Here is a 19,745-nt window from a genome sequence, read left to right on the forward strand (position 1 = left end):
TCAGTTTGAGGCTGGAGCTTGTACCAAACCCTGAGCTGCTTTAAGTGGCCATGGCCAAGTTTCCTGACCATTCAACAGAGGAAAGAGGACAATTTCCCTGCCTACCTATCCAAACACTTTTTTATTTTATTTTTTTTTAACCTTAAAAGATAATTATTAAATTAAAAAGATAATTATTTTACCCAGAACCACATGGGTTAATTATTTTACCCAGAACTAATGGGTTACCTGCATGCAGACCCAGCCCTCTGGAACATTCCCCTGCAAGCCCCAGAGGAGCCCAAGCACACCTTTCCACACCACTGCACCCCTGCAGCAATCAGCTCTGTTAATTCTGCCAGCTTTAAGACAGTTTATTCTTCTTTTCTGTGGTGTTCTCCCATCTGTCTGCTCCCCAGTGCAGGTTCTGATTAACACTAAAACCAATCCTGTGTCATGAGTGAAGTGAAAGCTGGATAATTCACGTGGCTCTGGAGAGAAAGGTTTTGGAGTTCTTTTCCCCTGTCCTCAGCTGTGCAGCCCAGCCTCTCCACAGCATCTGCTTCACCCTGCAATGGACATTTTTTCCCTGCTCGTTCATGCTGCAAAACAAATTTCTCCTCCAGGACAGGCACTTTTCCAGCCTGAAATGCTGCATATGCTCCTAAAGCAGCCACAGCAGCCCTTCAGTGAGCTGTCACATTGGCCAAAACCTGTGGCTCCCACTCCCTGAGCAGGACTAAATCAGCCTGGTGAAACAATGAGGAAAATCAGGTCACACCAATAAAACCTCTCCTTCACTTCAGCTCTAACTCCACACAACCTGATGTCTTCATCCCAGCAGAAAATTCATCCTTTACTAAAATCAGGTCATTTTTTGGGGGGTAGGGGGGGTGAAGAAGGGGAGAGCAGGCACAGCACCTTCCTCTCCTGATTTACAGCCCTGCCCTCAACAATTCCATGGCAAACATCCACAAGAAGGCAGCTAATTATGGGAGTGGATAAACTGCAGGAGAATCCTCCTCAGGGGGAAACTCACCTCCTTGCCTCTGTGAAGCTCACTAATGGGTTTAGTAGGTTATTATTAAAAAGATTTTCTGTGGGAGGGATTTTCTTCATAATCCACGGTCCCAGGGCACAGAGAAAACACACTTTTCCAATTAGTTAATAACAGTTATTTTATTTTTCAAACAGCGTAAGTAGCCACAGGACGATAAAAATCTGCATGAAATGACTCATTTATGGGTTTTATTATTACTCACACACCTGCTTCTACAGAGAGTGCCACAGAACAAGCACACCAAAATGACATCAAAGGGAAATGGAAGAGTCAAAAGCCAAATTTTGCTCTGATTCGAGACAAAAAAATTCACAGAAAACCTACAGGTGCTGAGAAGGTAAAGAACATTTATATGTATATGTATATGTATATGTATATGTATATTTATATTTATATTTATATGTATATTTATATGTATATGTATATGTATATTTATGTATATTTATATTTATATTTATATTTATATTTATATTTATATTTATATTTATATTTATATTTATATTTATTTATCACCTCCCATTCCTGGTTTGCTCAGCAAAAGCTGGGTGTTGTTTTCAGTCAAAGAGCAAAGTGATATCAATTACAACACTGTATTTTCTCCTAAATGTCAATACAATTTTATGCCATTTATTCCATTGCTGTGGATCCATCCACAGACAACTGCAGATTGACACATCCTGAGAAAAACACCAAATTCACCAAAACACCAATCAAATTCCTCAAAAAAAAAAAAAAAAATCAGGAAAATAAAAACATAGGAAAAATTAAAAAGAAAATTATTAAAACTTGGTTCCTTCTTTTCAGTTTATGAGGGATAAAGCACACCGACTCATTAGGAAGAAGTAAAATGGTTTTCCCACCATAATTAACACATCCTCACGATTCCTTAGCAAATTAAAAGCAATTTTAAGAAGTCATGTGCCACTTGTATTGGCAAAACACAAGAACTAAAGAAATAGCTCAGAAACTGCTTTTCTGGAGAAAAGTCATTTCATTTTGGACACAGTGAGTGACTGTTGTGCACACACAAAGGCTTAAGAACATTCCTCTCTGAAGCACAAATACATCTTGGCCATGCTTTAAGTCTTTTTAAGCAACTTAATGCCAAACTAACCCTCAAACCCTGAGGTGGAGGGGTTACACAAACCTGAATTACAAGAGCAGCCCCTCTGCCTTTTGCCTCTGGAGCAGCTCTGCAGAGGACACAGGTGGTTTTTTTTACCACACCAGGAAGAGTTTTCACTGTACTAATTCAAACAAAAATGGGAAATTCAAATATTTCCTGTGCTTAGACTGACCCCTGAAGTGCTCAAATGTCACTTTAAAGTTTAAAAGTTTAAAGTGTAGCAGCATCACCCACATTTCAGGCAGACAGTCTGAAGCTCTCAGTCATGGCATTAAACACACCTCGTGGTGCAGGGCTGGTCTATTTAATGCTTGATTGAGCTAAATATGCAAAAAAAAACCCCATTTACTCTTTTAAATATTATTTCTTTACCTTTTTTTAATTTTTACTTATGGCAATATCTAAAAACTTGAGAAGTAAGGTGAGGTGGAATGGTGATTTGACTTCAGGATAACCCTGGTTGTTATTATAATTCTTTTATTCCTGGGCTACACATCAGCAGAACAGATCTTCTCCCCTCCATCTGGAGAAGGAAAATTCTAAAATCCTCTGTGATCCTGGAGTTTGCCCAATTCTCCTTCCTTCAAAAGAGCCACATTTGGACCTCACCAGCCCTTTTCAGGCTCGTTCCTGACTCGCAGGAATTCTGGAGCAAACACAGCTTGATCCCTCAGCAGCTGCCCCTGCATGTGATGGATGGAGAGAGGTGGGAAAGGTCTCAAAGGTTCTTCTGAGCAGGACAAAGGATCTGGAGACCTGTGGGGCTGAGGAGTGGCCACTGCCCTCCTCTCCCCAGCATGGAGAGCAGACAGGCCCCGCTCCCAAGCTCTCCACAGCAGCTCTGCTGAAGGCAAAAGGGACAACTGGAGCTATCAAGGCGCATTCCTTCACCACAGAACTGGGAAAAGATAAGGAGGAAATGCCAAAAATACTTCCCAGGCTGGAGCAGTGGCTCACACCCACTGCTGAACCCCTGCCAAACCTTTGGAACACTCCCTGACGCATCTGAGCCGCTCCCAATAATTCATTCTCTCGCTCACTCTGCGCTCTCCCAGCCGCGCTACGCCGGCACCTTGGGGATGCTGCAAGGTCACAGCACAAACACAGGCACCAGGCTGCAGCCACCACAGCCTGACACAGCTGCACACGAGGCTGCAGGGCAGCCTGACCGCAAGACAGATGCTTTTCTTTTAAAACAAAACTCCTTTCACTCGCTCACATCCTCCACGCCACGCTCACAACATGCCCAGGGGAGTGCGATGATCTTTTGGCGAAGAGCTCAGCGACTCCCTGCTTGTCCTTGGCTTCATTCTGGGTGAATCCCTCCTCACTGGTGTTTCCTGAGATGTTTTTCATTCTGACACCTCTTTCCTGCCATCCCTTCTGCCCCCAGCTCTCTCACACCAACCTCACCAGCCCTGCCCATAACAGAGCACCACGAAAACTCCAGGTTGGCGCTGTGATATCCATTACACAACATTCCACAACACATCCCACCTCGATGCTATTCCCAACACAAATCCTGGAAAGGCAAGGAAATGCCAAACAAGTGGGAGCTTTCCTGTAGGTGTTTCACCTACAACAATCAGAGTGAAGGAAGGCTGATGGGGAGTGAGCAACACGAGTGAGTAATTAACTGGGGAAGGATGACATGATAATAATCTTATAAATGGACGGCCAATTAGATGAAAACAAGAAGAACCTTAGAAATTTTCCTCAGTTACCACTTATTTAATGGCCTGTCAGACTCAGAGGCCACACAAAGAGAGGTTTTCTGTGGAAAACCCAGGACACTGAAATACAACTTACTGCCAACAGCAGCCTTCCCCTCAGTGAGGAAAAATGGATTTTAAATCTCATCTGGTGGCTTCAAGACAATTATAAACAAATGGGTACATTGATTAAAATGAAATTAATAGGAATATAAAGTATTAGTAAGTCTGAATAGCTTCTCACAGCAGTACATCTGATGTTATCTGGCAATAATTTTAATATATAGGAAGCTTGAAGGAGAGCAAAGCACTCAGTGGCAAAGCAACCTCTCCAGTCAAAAAGTGGACTTGTAATCCCAGCGTTGGAGCACAGCAGCAACAGATTTAGTTTCAACATTAAAAAAAAAAAAAAAAAAATCCCCGATAAATACAGCAAAAATTATATAGTGATCCTCCTAAACAACAAAATCAGTGACATTTATGGTACACAAAAAAATGTGTGAAACTTCAGTATCCTAATAGAAATGGTTCTATAATTCATATGTAAATGTTCCTTTCTTTTTTGCACATCCTGTAGTGGTAATTCCCAGAGAAAATCATGGAGTTGTGAATTCAATAATCATGTTGTGTGCAAAATGAGGCAGAGGTCAATCCAATAATGTATTCCTCCATGTGCAACACCAGGCTGATCCTTTCACAAAGTGATATTTCAAAATATAAACTACCAAGTTTATATTTTCTATTAATCTGCTGTTTGGAGGTGCCACAGCTGGCAGGGTGACTTCTCAAGGGTCTCACAGCAAGTCAGAGGACTTGCAACACCAAAGGCTCAGAGCCCTGGCTCCCAGCAGTCAATGCCACATCCTCCCTTCCTGCCATTTCTACTGACATGACATCAAGATTTTGTACAACAGCACTGAAAATCCCATTTAATCAACAACTGAAACCTGATGGAAAGTCGAGTGTTCCAAAATTAGAAAATGTTCCTCTTACAGCAGCCTTTGATTGCAGACCCTTTCCTCCAAATCCTTGCCTCATTCAGCAGAGGGACTAGACAGCAATCAGGAATTAAGATGTCAGTTCATGTTTTCCTTTAATCATCCCCTTCACACCGTGAATTTGCCATATTTGCTGTGTGTGCCACGCTTCAGTCGTGAGTTCCTGTTTCCTGTTTATCACTGAGGATGCTGTCCCTAACAAAATTCTCTCAGCCATTCCCTAAATGACAAAAAAAAAAAAAAAAGAAAAAGTCTTCACATCAAGAATCTGAGGTACAGAAAAATTAGTGCCAACATTTATCTGCTCCTTGCTGGTTTTGGATATAAAGTTGGAACCCCAAGAACCTGATTTTTCCCAAGCCTATTGCTCTTGGGGTGTCAGAGCCCAAAGTAAATATTAAATATTCATTTTAAGTACTGTCTTTTAAAGAAAAAAACAAGACAGGGAAATGTAAATAGAAATGTAACTGACATATCTGTAAGTGCATGGTATGGGGAAACTGAAAGAACTCAAATCTTGTACATTTTCCATGTCTTAAAGAACAATCCACCTCTTTCTCATCAGGTCCTCAAAGGTGTTCTAATTCAAACCTAACTACACTCTGAGCACCTGTATTCAGGCATTTAACTTTGCAAGCTGCTGCTCTTCTTCCAGACCTAAAAGCTGCAGAAAGGCTTGTGCATCTAAACCAGGAATTCTGTCAGCTCTGCAAGTTGTTCCCCATAAAACATCTCATTTATAAACATTGTCCTGCTTATAACCCTGCGCCATCCCAGCTGCAGCAGTGCCAGGAACAAGGGGAGTTTAAAAAGCACCAAGAAAAAGAGTCTGTGAGATGATCTTTTTTTCCCCCATCCTTTTATCCCCATCAGAGGTTTTGCATACATTTTATGGACAAAAGCATCAGCAGAACATGTACAAACCCTGACCCCTAATAAGCCAAGGGCACAGGGAAGGGATGTACAAACTCACACTTATCCAGATCTGTACTGACAGCAAAGAAACAAATTTTCACACTTGGTCTGTGAATTACAAAACACCAAAGTCTTATGGAAAATTATCCCAGGATTTGCATCCTTTGGGGGAAAAAAAAAATTCCTTAAAATTGTAAATACTGAGAGCAATATGGCCCACAGCTATTTCCAGTGAAGTTGGTGCTACATGGGAAGGTGTAAACATTTCTGCTGAATTAGGGGGAAAGTCAGCTATTGATTGCAAGGGGTTAAAAATAGCTAAGTCAAGTGATTACAAAATCATTAGTATTTGTATTTTCCTTTGTTCCTGTTGAATGCAACAAATATCTCATTTAGAGGAAATATTCATGGTTAAGAGATGGTTTCTTTGCAGAAGAAAGTGAGACAAATGGGGTATTTTTAGGAAATGTTATTAATGTCCAGAGTGGGTTTTGATGTGCCTCTGAATAGCCATATTTCTGGCTTGCCCACAGTTAGAGAAATCAGTGCTTTCCCAGAGGAGCCTGACTTGATGTGTGTGCTTCATTTTTCATACCACTCAGCCTTAAACCAGGAGGTGGGATTGGTATCCCTCTCTTCAAAAGACTTTCACATGTCCAAGCAGTTCTTTTGTTTCAGCATCACCACAAAGTGTTTATGAAATAAAAACTATGAAATAAACAAGTCCAGTGCAAGCCAACAGCATTTCTGGAACTGTTCAATTAAATGTGGAGCTACCTCTGCCCCACACCCCGAAATCAGGAGATGAAAGCAGGCTCAAAGCTGCTGTATTTGTCACTCCCACCAGGTAAAACTGGCCAGATTTTATCTGCCATAAATCAGTGTAAATCCACTGATGGTCAAAGCATGCCAAGAAAAGACCTGTCCACTTCAATGTTGTTTCATAACCACTTAAAGAACTACATAATTCTCCATGGAGGCAATGTTTAATTGTTCTGTTGTAATTATTTAACGATATAATGATGCTGTTACTCGTGACTGCCTTGCATGGAAAATATCCCTTTTATGAGAAGAATTGGTGGTTTCTCATTGGAGTTTATTTAAATGCTTAAAAAAGAGCAAAGAGGGATTCCTTTGGAGCCAATCCTGGCTGTGGCACCTGAGCAGCACTGAAGGCATGGTCAGTGAGGCTGGGGTCCCTTCTCTATTCCAGGGGAGGAGGCTGTGCCAGGCAAAGGGAGAATTCCTGAGCCAGGGCAGGGGGACAGCAGCTGGGACAGGCCAGAAGGAGGTGGGGAGAATTTGGGTGCAGTGTGAAAGTGTGAGAAGAGCTGGAGCAGTGGGATCAGAAATGATGTATCCACACAATTTATCCAAATCTTCTCAGGGCACAAGCTGAAGTAACCCTTCCTGCAGGCACTGAGACAGCAAAGCCCCAAGCCCCACCCCACCAGGTGGACAACAGAGAAATTAGATTTAAATTTTAGATTTAAAACTGGCAAGCTGAAAAAGCAACTAGAGTGCTCCCTGACACTGGGTGGTAGATTTATGATTAACTGAAAGGATTGAATTGAATGCACCTTAAAAAAGCAGGTGACAGAGCACGTGGGAAAGTCTTTAAAAAAAAACCTCCTAGTGTTTCTCAGAGAGCAGTAGACATTTTCACAAAATGCACAGACATAATACCAAAAAAAACCCAAAACAAACAAACAAACAAAGAAAAAAACCACCAAAATAACCAACTATTAAAATATTCATTAGATAAATACAAGCTAAATCAGAATGTGAAGAGACTCAGATTTTGCTCTCAGGCTGTGGGATGAAGATTTTCAGGGAAGCAGCTTGGCTTGCATTTTGATATCAGAGCCAGCAGATATTCACCTGCATGTTACCAGCTAAAATTGCAATTATATTCCACTTCAAACAATGTTTTTAAAATGTCTTAGAAATTCACTTTCCTGCATCAAAGTCACTGCAAAGTGGTACTGCAACAGCCTCTGCAAATATAAAACCTTATATAAAGCCCTGTTATATCAGCTCTTACAAATCTGAGACCCATAAATCAAAACTCTGATGCCTTTTCTACAAAACACAAATGGGTTTTAATTAAGTGTGTGGTAGTTAAACCAAAAGATCAAAGGTATTTCATTTTGTGTATCCTGTATAGTCAGCAGCCAAGGGAATTGCGTGAGAGATTCCTGCAAATCTGGAATGGATTTTGGACTCCAGGGCTCAGCTTTGGACAATAATTCCTTGTGTGAGCCTCTGGACAGTATTTAATCCCTTCATGCTTTTGTGCCCCACTTGCAGGAGGTGTAAAGAGTGATCATGTGAGAGGCAGTGGTCTCATCTGAATTATTTTAATATTTACAGAAGCTCAATGAAATCCTTGGATACAGGGATGAATAAAGGGGTTGGCACACATCCTCATGGCAAACCTAAGGTAGAAGAGAGGTATTTCAGATCTGAGAGGAGTGGGGGTTTATTAGGAGAGGGATCTGCCAGCTAGGCTACCTGCCTGGTGGATTAGAGACCTCCCCAACCAGGGCTGTGACAGGGTGACACACCAAAGGAGAAAGAGGCAAACAAAAAAAAAAACACAAAAAAAAAAAAAAAAATTTAATATTAAATATTAAATATTAAATAAAAATATAAAATATAAAATATAAAATATAAAATATAAAATATAAAATATTAATATAGAATATAAAATATAAAATATAAAATATAAAATATAAAATATAATATATAAAATATAAAATATAAAATATAAAATATAATATATAAAATATAATATATAATATATAAAATATAAAATGAAGTAAAATATGAAATCATATAAAATAAAATATAAAATCATATAAAATAAAATAAAGAAAAGGAAGAGAAGAGAAGAGAAGAGAAGAGAAGAGAAGAGAAGAGAAGAGAAGAGAAGAGAAGAGAAGAGAAGAGAAGAGAAGAGAAGAGAAGAGAAGAGAAGAGAAGAGAAGAGAAGAGAAGAGAAGAGAAGAGAAGAGAAGAGAAGAGAAGAGAAAAGAAAAGAAAAGAAAAGAAAAGAAAAGAAAAGAAAAGAAAAGAAAAGAAAAGAAAAGAAAAGAAAAGAAAAGAAAAGAAAAGAAAAGAAAAGAAAAGAAAAGAAAAGAAAAGAAAAGAAAAATACTAAATCTGCAAAATATATAATTAGTTTTCAAAGTTACTGTAGGAACACCGATGCATAACAATTCAGCAGCACAAAACTCAGACTGAGATCTGTTCATTCCAGGTTTCTGTTTAGCAGAGTGACCCAGATGATCAGTCAGTACAGCAAACACTCCCATGCAGTTCCCTGGAAAACAGATCATGGCAATGAATAAGGCACAAAGTAAACATATCTTATAGGAAATTCACTCTCATCCTGCACACAGCTTTAGAGCTGCTGTTATAAATCCACTGCAAACAATCAAAACTCCCATCAGCCAAAAAAGAATCTGCCCAAAGTATCTCAAATTTGCAGGAGGTTACAGGAGGTCTGTCCTGATGGGATTAACAGCCTGGGTCTGTGCTCAGAACATTTCTATCGTCAAAAAAATGTAAATTTGGTCTTTGAAGTGGTCTTCCTATAATGAACCTCACTGGTTTTTAACCAAAGGGTATAGAAACTGCAACACACAGAAATTGTAAAAATCAGTTTTGAGTTGAAGCCTTGATGCTACGACTGAGGCAACAATATTCCATGCTCTGGATGAAAGAGAGCAGTAATTTAGTATTGGAAGACACAAAAGGATTCATTTTGCTGCATGCAAGATCCAACCAGCATTGCAATGATTTATTTTATGGCTTTAAACAAATAAATATTGAGTAAGTAAAGAAACAAACCCTTTTTACACTTCGTTTTCAAAGCACCTCTGAAGTGGCTGTTTTGGGGGGTTTGTTCTGATGTCATTTTTACTGAATGAGATTTGCTGCTACCAAGAGATGAGGCCAACACCCCTGTCAAGAAGATGCAGATCCTCATGGCTTCTTCCTGTGGCTAAGGAAATATTTTTACAGAAAATATTCTCTGAGGGAAGAGCTTTGAATTTTTGAATTTTCAGCCCTTTCAGCACAAGCCAGCCCTGCAGATGGCAACGAAAAGAAATGAACCTGGAGCCCACCAACCCTAAGATCACTTGTGCAGCAGGAATTTCTCCTGTTCACACAGAGAAGGAACCAAAATTCACCCGTGCTTTCAGCCATTCTGCCACAACACTTGCAATGCATTATTTCCAAGTGGTGAGTAAGAAGGCAAAGCCAGTGAATCCCAGCCCATGGATTAATGGAGGTTTTATGACACCACTGAGCTGGTTTTGGCTGCCCTTCTACTCATAAGGCCTCCCTCTTTGCAAATATTGTCTGAGAATTACCAACTGTATGTACATCACAAAACAATACCACAGCAATGGGTAGATCAAATTTGTTTTTATCTATTCTGTGCAGGGGGAAAAAAAAAAAATCTACAGCAATGGAAGGCATGAAAGGCAAAAAAGTTGTGCTAACAGAGACTTTGCTGCTTCCCAGGAGCACAGATTAACACTCAGGGTAGCTGGTGAGTGGGAAGATGCCTTATAGGCAACAGCAAGTGAGTTGGTAGATGTGTCACTAGAGCTCCATCAGCAGCTGTGTAATGCAAAGATTAGATATTGGTTACATTTTGTCAGTCCTCCCCAAAGGACTCAGAGCTCCGTTTCTGTCCCCAGGCTAGAACATAATCACCATCCAGTCAGAAATCTGCATTCTCTGGTGCACTGGCATGTATCCACAGTGGGGTGGGGAAGCCTGTTAGTCACAGCACGGAAAATGCATCTGGAAGATGAAAGTAAGCTGTGAAAGGGCTCAGGAGTTAGGAGCAATAAATAAAAATGCTTGCTGTCTTACCAAACACTGATTCATTCTTCCAACCTCTCTACATTATCAAAATGACTGCTACAGGCAACAAGTGCAGAAGCAGCATTAGGTAATACCCTCTCAGACATATTAATAATAATAATGCATCTTTCTCATCATATGTTGGCAGCAGGAGAAGCTCTGGGGTTTTTGTCCAGAGAATCCAGTGAATTTGTCACGCTGTCCAAACAGAAATGGATCTGCAGCTTCATGGTTTCCTTCACAGCCCAGATCTTACAGCAGTTCTCGATTACACTCAAGCTTGTTTGGTATTTTTTTCTCCACACATGCCATCTGTATTTTTTTTGGAGTGTCTGCAGGGCTGATTTAAGGGGCTCTGCCTATTCCTGTTTCTCGATAACTTCTGGGTTAACCTCCAGAAGATGCACTGCTCCTCTCAGCTCGTGAGCTGGGAGAACAGCACATGCAGGGGGTGGTTCTTCCAATGGTAAAGGATTTTTAGTAAAGCTAACCCCTCCCCAAAAAAAAAACAGTAGACAGGACACAGCAGAATTTTTTCCTACTTAGACAAAGCTTGAGACTCAGAAAGTGCCTTGAATGGATGTGCTGGGTGTCTCCAAAGGCACACTCAGCAAGACCACACTGAAAAGAAACACATGCATGTATAAAATAAAACACAAAATAAGGCCAGGAAACTTAACAGCTAACTTATTCCATGGTACAACAAGTATTTAAACAGAAGCAATAACCTAAGCTAAGATTATAACACACTGTTCTTATAGTCTGGTTTTGTGGGATTACTGAACACAGTTCAGCTTCATTTTGCAGGTCCAGGTTTTATCCATTTTTCCTGTTCCATTTCCAGCACTGGATTTCTTAATTTTCACATAAAGCACATGGAGCACAGAATTTCTTAGGAGTTCCTTGCTCTTCCACAATGACACTATCATTTGTGTGCCATGTTTTTCCATTTCTCATTTAAGTGCATCAAATTTTCTTGCAGTTTATTTTATTTATAATAAAATCTAAAAAAACCCAGTTGACATCAACGTACAAATGTGTCTACTAATGGGAAGGGATGTTATGAGTAATATCAAATTATTAAATTAGGATTTCCTTTGTCAGTCAGGAGTAACTGCTACATCCTCTACAAAGCTCTCAGAATGACTGAGACCGAATCAGACTGCAGTGTCTATAGGGCACGTCACAAAAACAAAATGAGAAAAAGTCACCACTCTTACACACCTTGGAGAAGGAGATTTGAGGGTTTGTGCTGATTTACTCCCAGAAAACATCAACCCAAATGCAACTCTGGTGAAAATAGGTTTTCCACCACGAGGCAAAGACAGGCAAGGGTTTCTCAAGCTCCACGTTAGCTATGAAGTGCTTGCACCCCATCCCCACACTCACACTTAAATACTGTGAAATAACACGTGAATCACCTGGGGAAAACGTAATTTTGGGCTGCATGAAGCAGTTAACAAGTTAGACCAGTCTTTTCAGAGAACATTTTGTTGAGTGCACTGAAAGTTTCGATGCCTCTTCCCACAGCCCTGCCAGTCGAGCTTTGCTGCTGCCCACAGTTCATTTGAGAACACCCGGCTTTGGAACAAGTAAATAACAAGTGACAGGTGTGACTCAGCCAGCTCTAACTGGGACTGAAGCAGCACAGCAGCTATTGACAGATTGAGGGGGGAAAAAGGGGGAGAAAGGAGAGTTATGGTGATGGTCTCAGCTTAGCAGCCCAAGGGATATTTCCACAGTCAGCAGATTGACTGGTAGAGCCAGCTCTAACTCACAGTGGGGCTGTGGAAAGCAGAGGAAAATGTTTTTTAAGAGATAGAGAATGACAAGGCTATGACAAGATATCCACACTGTGCCTGGCTGCGGGGTAATCAGTCCTGGCCAGTAAAAAATGCCATCACCTCTCACTGGCAAATAGCTGAATTTTATTTCTAAAGTGAAGTTGCAACCTTTCAGACACAATGAAAAACCCTGATAAATCTTGGGCTTCACATTGACTTGTCCACCACAGAATCATGAGGCCTTTTCAAAATAAGTCTAGCTGGAGAAGTCCTTGGTGCAGCTTGAAAAGGACATCCTGATTAGGCTGCAGGATTGCATGTGATGGTCAACATTATCTCATGTTTTCTCTGTCATCTGCTGGAGTTCTTCTGCCCATTCCCGTAGTTTTGCTCCTGAATACCAACTGATTCGATGTTTCAGTTGATTTAAGAATTACAACTGACATATTCTATCTTGTCAAAAAGCATTTGCCTCTTGAGGAAAGTCAAACCAGGAAGCAAAATAGCAGAGGGAGGTTCCTTCTCTGCCCCTGGAGCTGGGAGACCTGCGGGCTGCAAAACCCTCGACACCACTCGACATGGAAGGGACAAGAGAGGGATGGAAAGAGATTTGGGAGCCAAGAAAAAGGACAATGGAAGTGCAGCCCTTCAGTCAGGCCAAGTGTGCTGTATCAGTAAAGATTAGATTTTGATTAAGCAGACTTGCTGTGTGGAGGAGAGCACCCAGAGCAGGACAGGGCGCTGACAGAGGAAAGAGTGGCTTCAGGAAACCTGAGTAGAACAACAAAAAAAGCCCCTCTAAACACAGATGCTTAACCTGCCAATAAAATCTGTCACATTTCTGCATTGAACTGACCCTTTGGAGACCTTTGGAGGGGGCTGGAAGGAGCTGTGGGCAGAATCCTGTGAGCAGCACCACAGAATGCCTGGGTTGAGCAGAGCCAATTTGCTGCAAAGCATTTTGCTTCTGCTTTTGCACATCTACTTCCCTCCCTGCCCAGTTCTGCTGATGCTGGATTTTATGTGCTCCTGGATCACTCTAGTTAATGACCCATGTTGAAATCATTAGGAAACAGCTCATTAATGATTGACACAATAAACTGTGTCTTATTTAACCGTTCCGTTGTCAGAGCTTATAAATATTTCAGAGTTAAGCGGGTCAGTTCATTTCAGACTTAATTTTTCACTGCTTTTCTTTCTAATGGTCTTAGCCAAATCACACAGGGATACTTCCAGTGTAAATTAGAAACCCTGTGGAATAATCCCTATATGTGTATGGATGGTGAAAAGGAAGCTGCAAGGCCAAATTTTACCTCCATGGATAGGACACAAAGCGAGTAGAATTAAACCTGGAGTTGTGGAGGGTTGTTGAAGGGGTGAATTTGAATGCAAACACTGATTATGTTTGGAGTTGTGCTATAAGATTCTACCTTTCTTTGGTCTAATCACAGATAAAAGCCAAGCCCATAATAATAAAATCAGATATGCCCACTTTCAGATCTCAGTTTCACTCTAGCAGCTCTAAAAATGCACCTGCTCCACATTCCAAATACCTGTCATGGTACCCTGCTTTTCAAGCTTAGTTCCTGCACTGATTCTGTGGTTTTTAAGTTCCACACTCTGTCTCGTTTTGTTTTGTGGGTGACCTCCAATTCTGCAAAAGGTTTCAGGTGTGTTGTTATAAATTTAAGTCTGAAATGAGCTGACCTGCTTAATTTAGGATGCCCATCGAGTTTAATGGAACAATTTAGTGCTTCAGGTTTTTTTGTGCCAAAGGCTCCTGATTTCTCACAGCTACAACAGAGACATCTAAACTCAAATTGTAATTTCTAATGCTGTTTGTAAAAGATTCTGCACAATCTGGTCACATCTTCAAAGCCTATTTCCCACAGGTGCAGCCATTTAGTGGAAACCTTGTTTTTTGTACTTGACTCATTTCTTCCTGGAAAATCTTTAGTTCCTCTCCCCCTACTTTGGGGGTAAAATGTGTTTGATAACCTCAGATCTTCACAAAAAGGTGGACTTGGTTCTGCTGCAGAGCAGCACCTGTGGTGGCCTGGAGAAGACACAACCTGTGTCACACAGCTCCTGGCAGGGCAAGGAAAAATGAGCTTGGTGGTCCATGTTTCTGAACAATTCAATTCTTCCCTCCTGGCAGACACAGCCCCCTGTAGAGGACACCATCTTACACAAAAACTTGTGCTATCAATGTGCCAACCCCTCCTCCAACCTCTACCTTCTACTGTTTTCCTGAGCCATTTTGAAGCTGTTTCTTCATTATTGCCTTCTTCCAAGCAAGGCAGCAGAAGCCAAGCTGCTGTGGCCGAGATCCTGGCACCATGCAGGGTGTTCATGGCTGAGACCAGCCCTGTTGGGATGATAAAATTCCTCCTTCCAGAAGGGGCTCTGTAAATCATCTCCTCGGCCTCTGTGCAATATTGCAGCCCAGAGTTATATATTGTATAGATGTGACCAACCTCACAGTAAAAGAGGTTTTTCTGCCAGTGAGAAAATTTCAGGCACAATGAGTAAGCTGGGGTTATAAACTTCTTTTTCATGGTGAAATACTACGAAATTCAACAAATTTCTGTGGAACTCTTGAATGACCCTGTAGGAATTCACAGAGTGTTCTCTGCTGAGCTGTAGAGATTTTTAAAGGAAGTCTCATTTCTGCAAAAACCACCAATTACACCCATCTAAAATTCTATAGGCCTGTTCTCCTGGGGTTTGTTATGCCAGAAATCCAGGTCAAGAGCAGTGTTCAGCTACCATTCACTCCAAAACTCAGACTAACAGGGCTTGGGACTGCATAGCACCTTCTGCAGCTGGGCAGATGCCTTGATCAGCATCAGAGCTACCCCTGCAAGCACTGCAGGTGATATTCACATTTTTCCTTCAGTAATGAACCAAAATGCTCTGACCTGAGCATGGCAAACTGCTGCTGGAGAATTGTTCACCATGAGCCAGACATTTTCAAAACACTCATAAAAGTAATTGCTACTTAACTCTGGCTGCACGTCAGTGGATGTTCAGAGAGGGGCTGGTGCAAGATTTTGATGCAACAGGAGGTTCACAGGTGAGGGGCAGCCCAAAAGGTGCCACAACACCACTGGAGGAGCACCTTCCAAGGAGGGAAGGAAATTGTCTCTGTTCCTCTGTTTATTGCACCAGCAGCTGAGTCATCACAGCCTCAACAAACATCCCTTAATTAGACTTGTTCATTTTATCAATACTAAGGAGCTCTGGAGAAATAGCTGTAAATATTTATTACCATTTCAAGGCTGAAGTGCTTTTGCCACGCTGCATCCTGCCAGGTACCTGTCTTGGCAGCTCCTTTAGAGAGGAATGAGCATTTCCCTCCAAAAGCAGACCTAATGCTGTGAAACCCTCTTAATGAAGCATTGTGAATCACAGCCCACTGAAGACTTAAAAAGAAGGGAAGGCAAGAAATTCCCCCAGTGCTGATGTACTGGACTGGTAAAGTGAGTTCAGTTCCCAGATCTCATCTGCAGCTTTGATTGTGGCATTCTGGATGTGACAGGCAGGGCTGTGGCAGAGGCATCCCTGCTAGGGACTCCTGCAGCTGAGCCTGCTGAATTCTTTCCATAATGCCCTATTTTCACTTCTTTCTGTTTTCTAAACTGGAATATTCAAGAGGAGGTTTTGTACAGAGAGGATCCTTAAATCAGACCTGGAGATAAAGGGACGTGGGTTTTCAATAAAACAGATTACAGAAAATTCAGGATGAAATTTGCTATTCTGTCCTCACTGAAGTTCCTGCAGGCTCTTTCTTTGAGAAAGCATACAAATTCTTCTGAGCAGGAGTGTGAAATACAGAAATGTGTCATTTACTGTCCCTATGATTATCCAGCCAAATCTACTCATTATGAGCCTCTGAAAAATGACAATTCACTCATTCTAAAACCTGTTAGAATTTGGCAGCATTGTCAAAACTCCCTCTTCTCAACACATCTTCTAAATCAGGCCCTAGATTTCTCGAGCCAGACACTCAGGAAAAGGGTAAACTCAAATTTGGTTTGAAGCATTTTGCGTTAGCATGGCCAACAATCCCTCTCGTGCTCACTCTTTGCATTCTAAAGCACCAAAAGGCAGCTGCCTTGTCCCAAGAGACTTTTCCCTTTCTGCATTTGTTCTCCACAGCAAAAATCATCTTCCAAATCCTAGGGCTGAGACAGTGCTCTCACTGATAACAGCCCTTGCTTCACAGCCCTGCTTCCTCCCCAGCTTTTGATCCATTATTTACTGAAACAGATAAAAACTTTCAAGGGTTTAAAAAATAAGTAAGAAAAAGAGACTGTGAGATGAGAGACTGTTGTGTAAGTATTCAAAAGTAATGTTTCCCTGTTTCCAGACTTCTGCACCCTCCTTGCAGCATCACTGCTGTGTCAGTGCATTTGCTCTGGTTATACACTAATAAAAACCAACAGCAACAGCAGCTTCCCCTCACCACCAAATTGTTCCCAGGTCTGAGCATTGCTCATTAAGGCAAGATTCTTTCCAAGTATATGGCCATAAAGGGGCAGGTCATCAAATTATTTTACTCCACAACCTGCAGTTCAAGCAAGAAAAAAGATTATTTATCCAAGGAGCTGTTAAAATCTCCTTACCTTGGCTATAACCAGTGAGGCTCAGTGTGAGCTGTAAATTTTACTGGTTACACTTGCCACTTGAAATCCAGTCACCTCATCACTTGATCATCAATATGGCTCAATAATAGGTCACTTGTTTAGTTGCTGTAACAGGGAATTCTGCTAAATCTGTGAAGGTAGTAGTTAGCAAATGATGATGCACCCTTGGAGTGCTGGGACCAAACTGGAGTGCTGTCAACAGCAATTCAACAAAAAACTGTCACATGGAGGCTTCTCCTACCCTGATCAGCAATATTCAGCCATTTTCAATAAATTAATAGCAAATGAATTCTGCTTGCAAGGCAGAAACTATCCCATAATGAGCACACTTCTGCTGGAGAGGTTTCATGGAAGATGCCTCATTCCACATTCTCCCTCCACTCCCTGAGCCCCTTTGGAGGAGAAATGAGCTGAGAGGCTCAAAAAAGAGAGTACAAAAGCAGGCATCCTGTGTTATGACAAAAAATTTCCAGGTGTGAATCAATGCCAGACTTCCTGATGCAATAAACCATTAATAACAGGAGCACTGGCAATGTACACCTTGAGGCATTAGTGCAGTACTGCTCATAAATGACATTAATAACACAGTGAGTGCACTGCAGGTGAGGAAAATCCACGCTGCCATGAAATCACTACGTTCATTTAGGAATGAGCTCATTAAAAATGAAAAAAAAAAAATTAATGATTAGCCCTACATTACATATGATTTTCCATTTTGATATGAATCTGGGCTTGTTACACTGCACTTTCAGTCCAAATATCTGCCATAGCAATTTGATATAATTGGTTTTTTCTGTTAATTTCACTGAATTACTTTCAGTGCTCTAAGTAATAAAATGCTGACTCCATTTCACTGCTGACTGACAGACTCTGCTCAATGTACCTTGCTCACTATCAGGATTTAAACTATGTTCATACAGCTTGAAAACCCTGCAAGCCCTAATCCAGCAGATCTGGGGATGTTTCCTGAGGATAAGCAGCAGCCTACCTTAATGTCATGTTTTACAACAACCATGTAGAACTCAGTAGTTCCCCATGAATTAGAAATGTCAGAAAAGAAGGTAATGGAAGAGGTTTGATTGAAAAATATTACCTTGGCATAACAGAAGGCATTTTTGGAGAACCTCACTGTGTTCTCCGTCTCCTTCCTGCAAAATGATAATTGGAAAACAACCCTGAGCCACTGAGTTTAGTACCCATTATCCCAATCATGTAATGCAATGTCAACATTTACGGGAAGGATTAATTAAAAAATGCCCCATGTAGCTCCCTGAAGTAAATTGGCTGTACTTTCAGCTAGGAAAAGTGGAAGGCAGACATTTTCTCACTTGTAAATGCTTTCATCAGCAATGAAGAAAACAGAATGCACATCTGGGGAAAGGGAGCAAAATCCAGGTTTGTGGTGCCAGAAGACGTTCACATTTCATTCCTGAACACCTGATCGAGGAACTGTGTGGACAAAACACCCACAGAGTAATTTGGGAAGTTGAATGGAAGAGGAAAACTACTCCAGCTCGAGCTCAAAGCAGCACAGAAGGCTTTGCCCATCAGCAGTGGGCTGAACAGGACACAGCAGTTAGTGGTAAGAAGCCCAGGTTTAGAGAGATAAGTAGCAAATAAATACAAATAAATGAAAAGAGCCAGTAGTGAGCCTCTATTCACTACCTTGTTCACTTCCATGAATGGTAATTCATGACTGCAAAAAAACTCCATTCATCTTTTTCAGGCTGAAGAATTTTAATATGCTCCTTCCTCACGAAGCAAAGGCCAAGGATGGCAGTGATGGAGACACCCAGAGAGCTGGGCAGGCAGGATAAACACAAGTGTTCATCCATCTCCTCTAACACACAGGTTACAGAACAGTTCCCATGCTCCTGTCACCTTAATTCCACTGCTGAGCACCAAGGAGAGCAGTGATGGGAGGCACTCTGAAAACGTGCACATCCCTTCTGGGTCACTGCACACCTGCAGAGAGCGTGTGGCACCTTTGGAGTGCTGCTCTTTATTCCATAAACTGCTCATTCCACCAGCTCTGGGGGTGCTGCAGGCAGCAGAGGCTGCAAGGCTCTCTCAGCTCTTCCCAGTTTTCACAATTTTGTGAAAGGGCTCTCTGGTGTGATTCTCCCCAGCATCCTGCCCAGTTCTCCCTGGCAGGGATGCATCTGTGCGTGGAGGGGAGTTGGGAAGGAAGAAAAAGTCTGCAAGGGCAAGGAAGCAGTGTGAGGTTAAATACCCCAAAAACATGAAGAAATCCTGCAGAGTGCCCAGCTGAAGATGCCAGCTCGGTGTCTGGCAGGGGTGTAACCCTCTGTGCCCCTCAATGCAGGGGGAAGGCAGATGTGCACCCACACACACAGTGAGGAGGAGACTGCTCTGCTGCAGAGCTCTCCCCAGCTCCACCAACCTGTGAGAAGCAGTGTGGGTGGCTCTCGAGTCAAATGCAAATCAGGAGTGAATACAAATTTGAGGAAATAAATATAGGGAGAGAGCTAGTTTCCATTTCTTTCATATATTCTGAAATTGCAGCGATTGTTAATTCATTAACATAAATCACAGAGCTGGGCACCCTAAATCAGATCAAATATTCATGAAAACAGCAACTCTAAAGATATCACCTTCAGATAAACAGATGCTGGCC

At 41.5% G+C, this 19,745-nt stretch overlaps 1 protein-coding gene and 1 long non-coding RNA gene across 2 annotated transcripts in view; one reads left to right on the forward strand and one right to left on the reverse strand.

The window, feature by feature from the left end:
* The window catches only part of KIAA1549L (KIAA1549 like), a 122,683-nt gene that overhangs the window by 86,781 nt on the left and 16,157 nt on the right, over nt 1–19,745 (reverse strand). The gene's annotated exons all lie outside the window — the stretch shown is intronic.
* LOC147652368 (uncharacterized) lies at nt 777–4,345 on the forward strand. The gene is made up of 3 exons (XR_015288256.1): nt 777–848; nt 1,174–1,376; nt 2,668–4,345. It is a non-coding gene; the product is annotated as an uncharacterized LOC147652368 (long non-coding RNA).

Source organism: Cyanistes caeruleus, chromosome 6 (genome assembly GCF_971803275.1).
Source record: "Cyanistes caeruleus chromosome 6, bCyaCae1.hap1.1, whole genome shotgun sequence".
Taxonomy (NCBI): Eukaryota; Metazoa; Chordata; class Aves; order Passeriformes; family Paridae; genus Cyanistes; species Cyanistes caeruleus.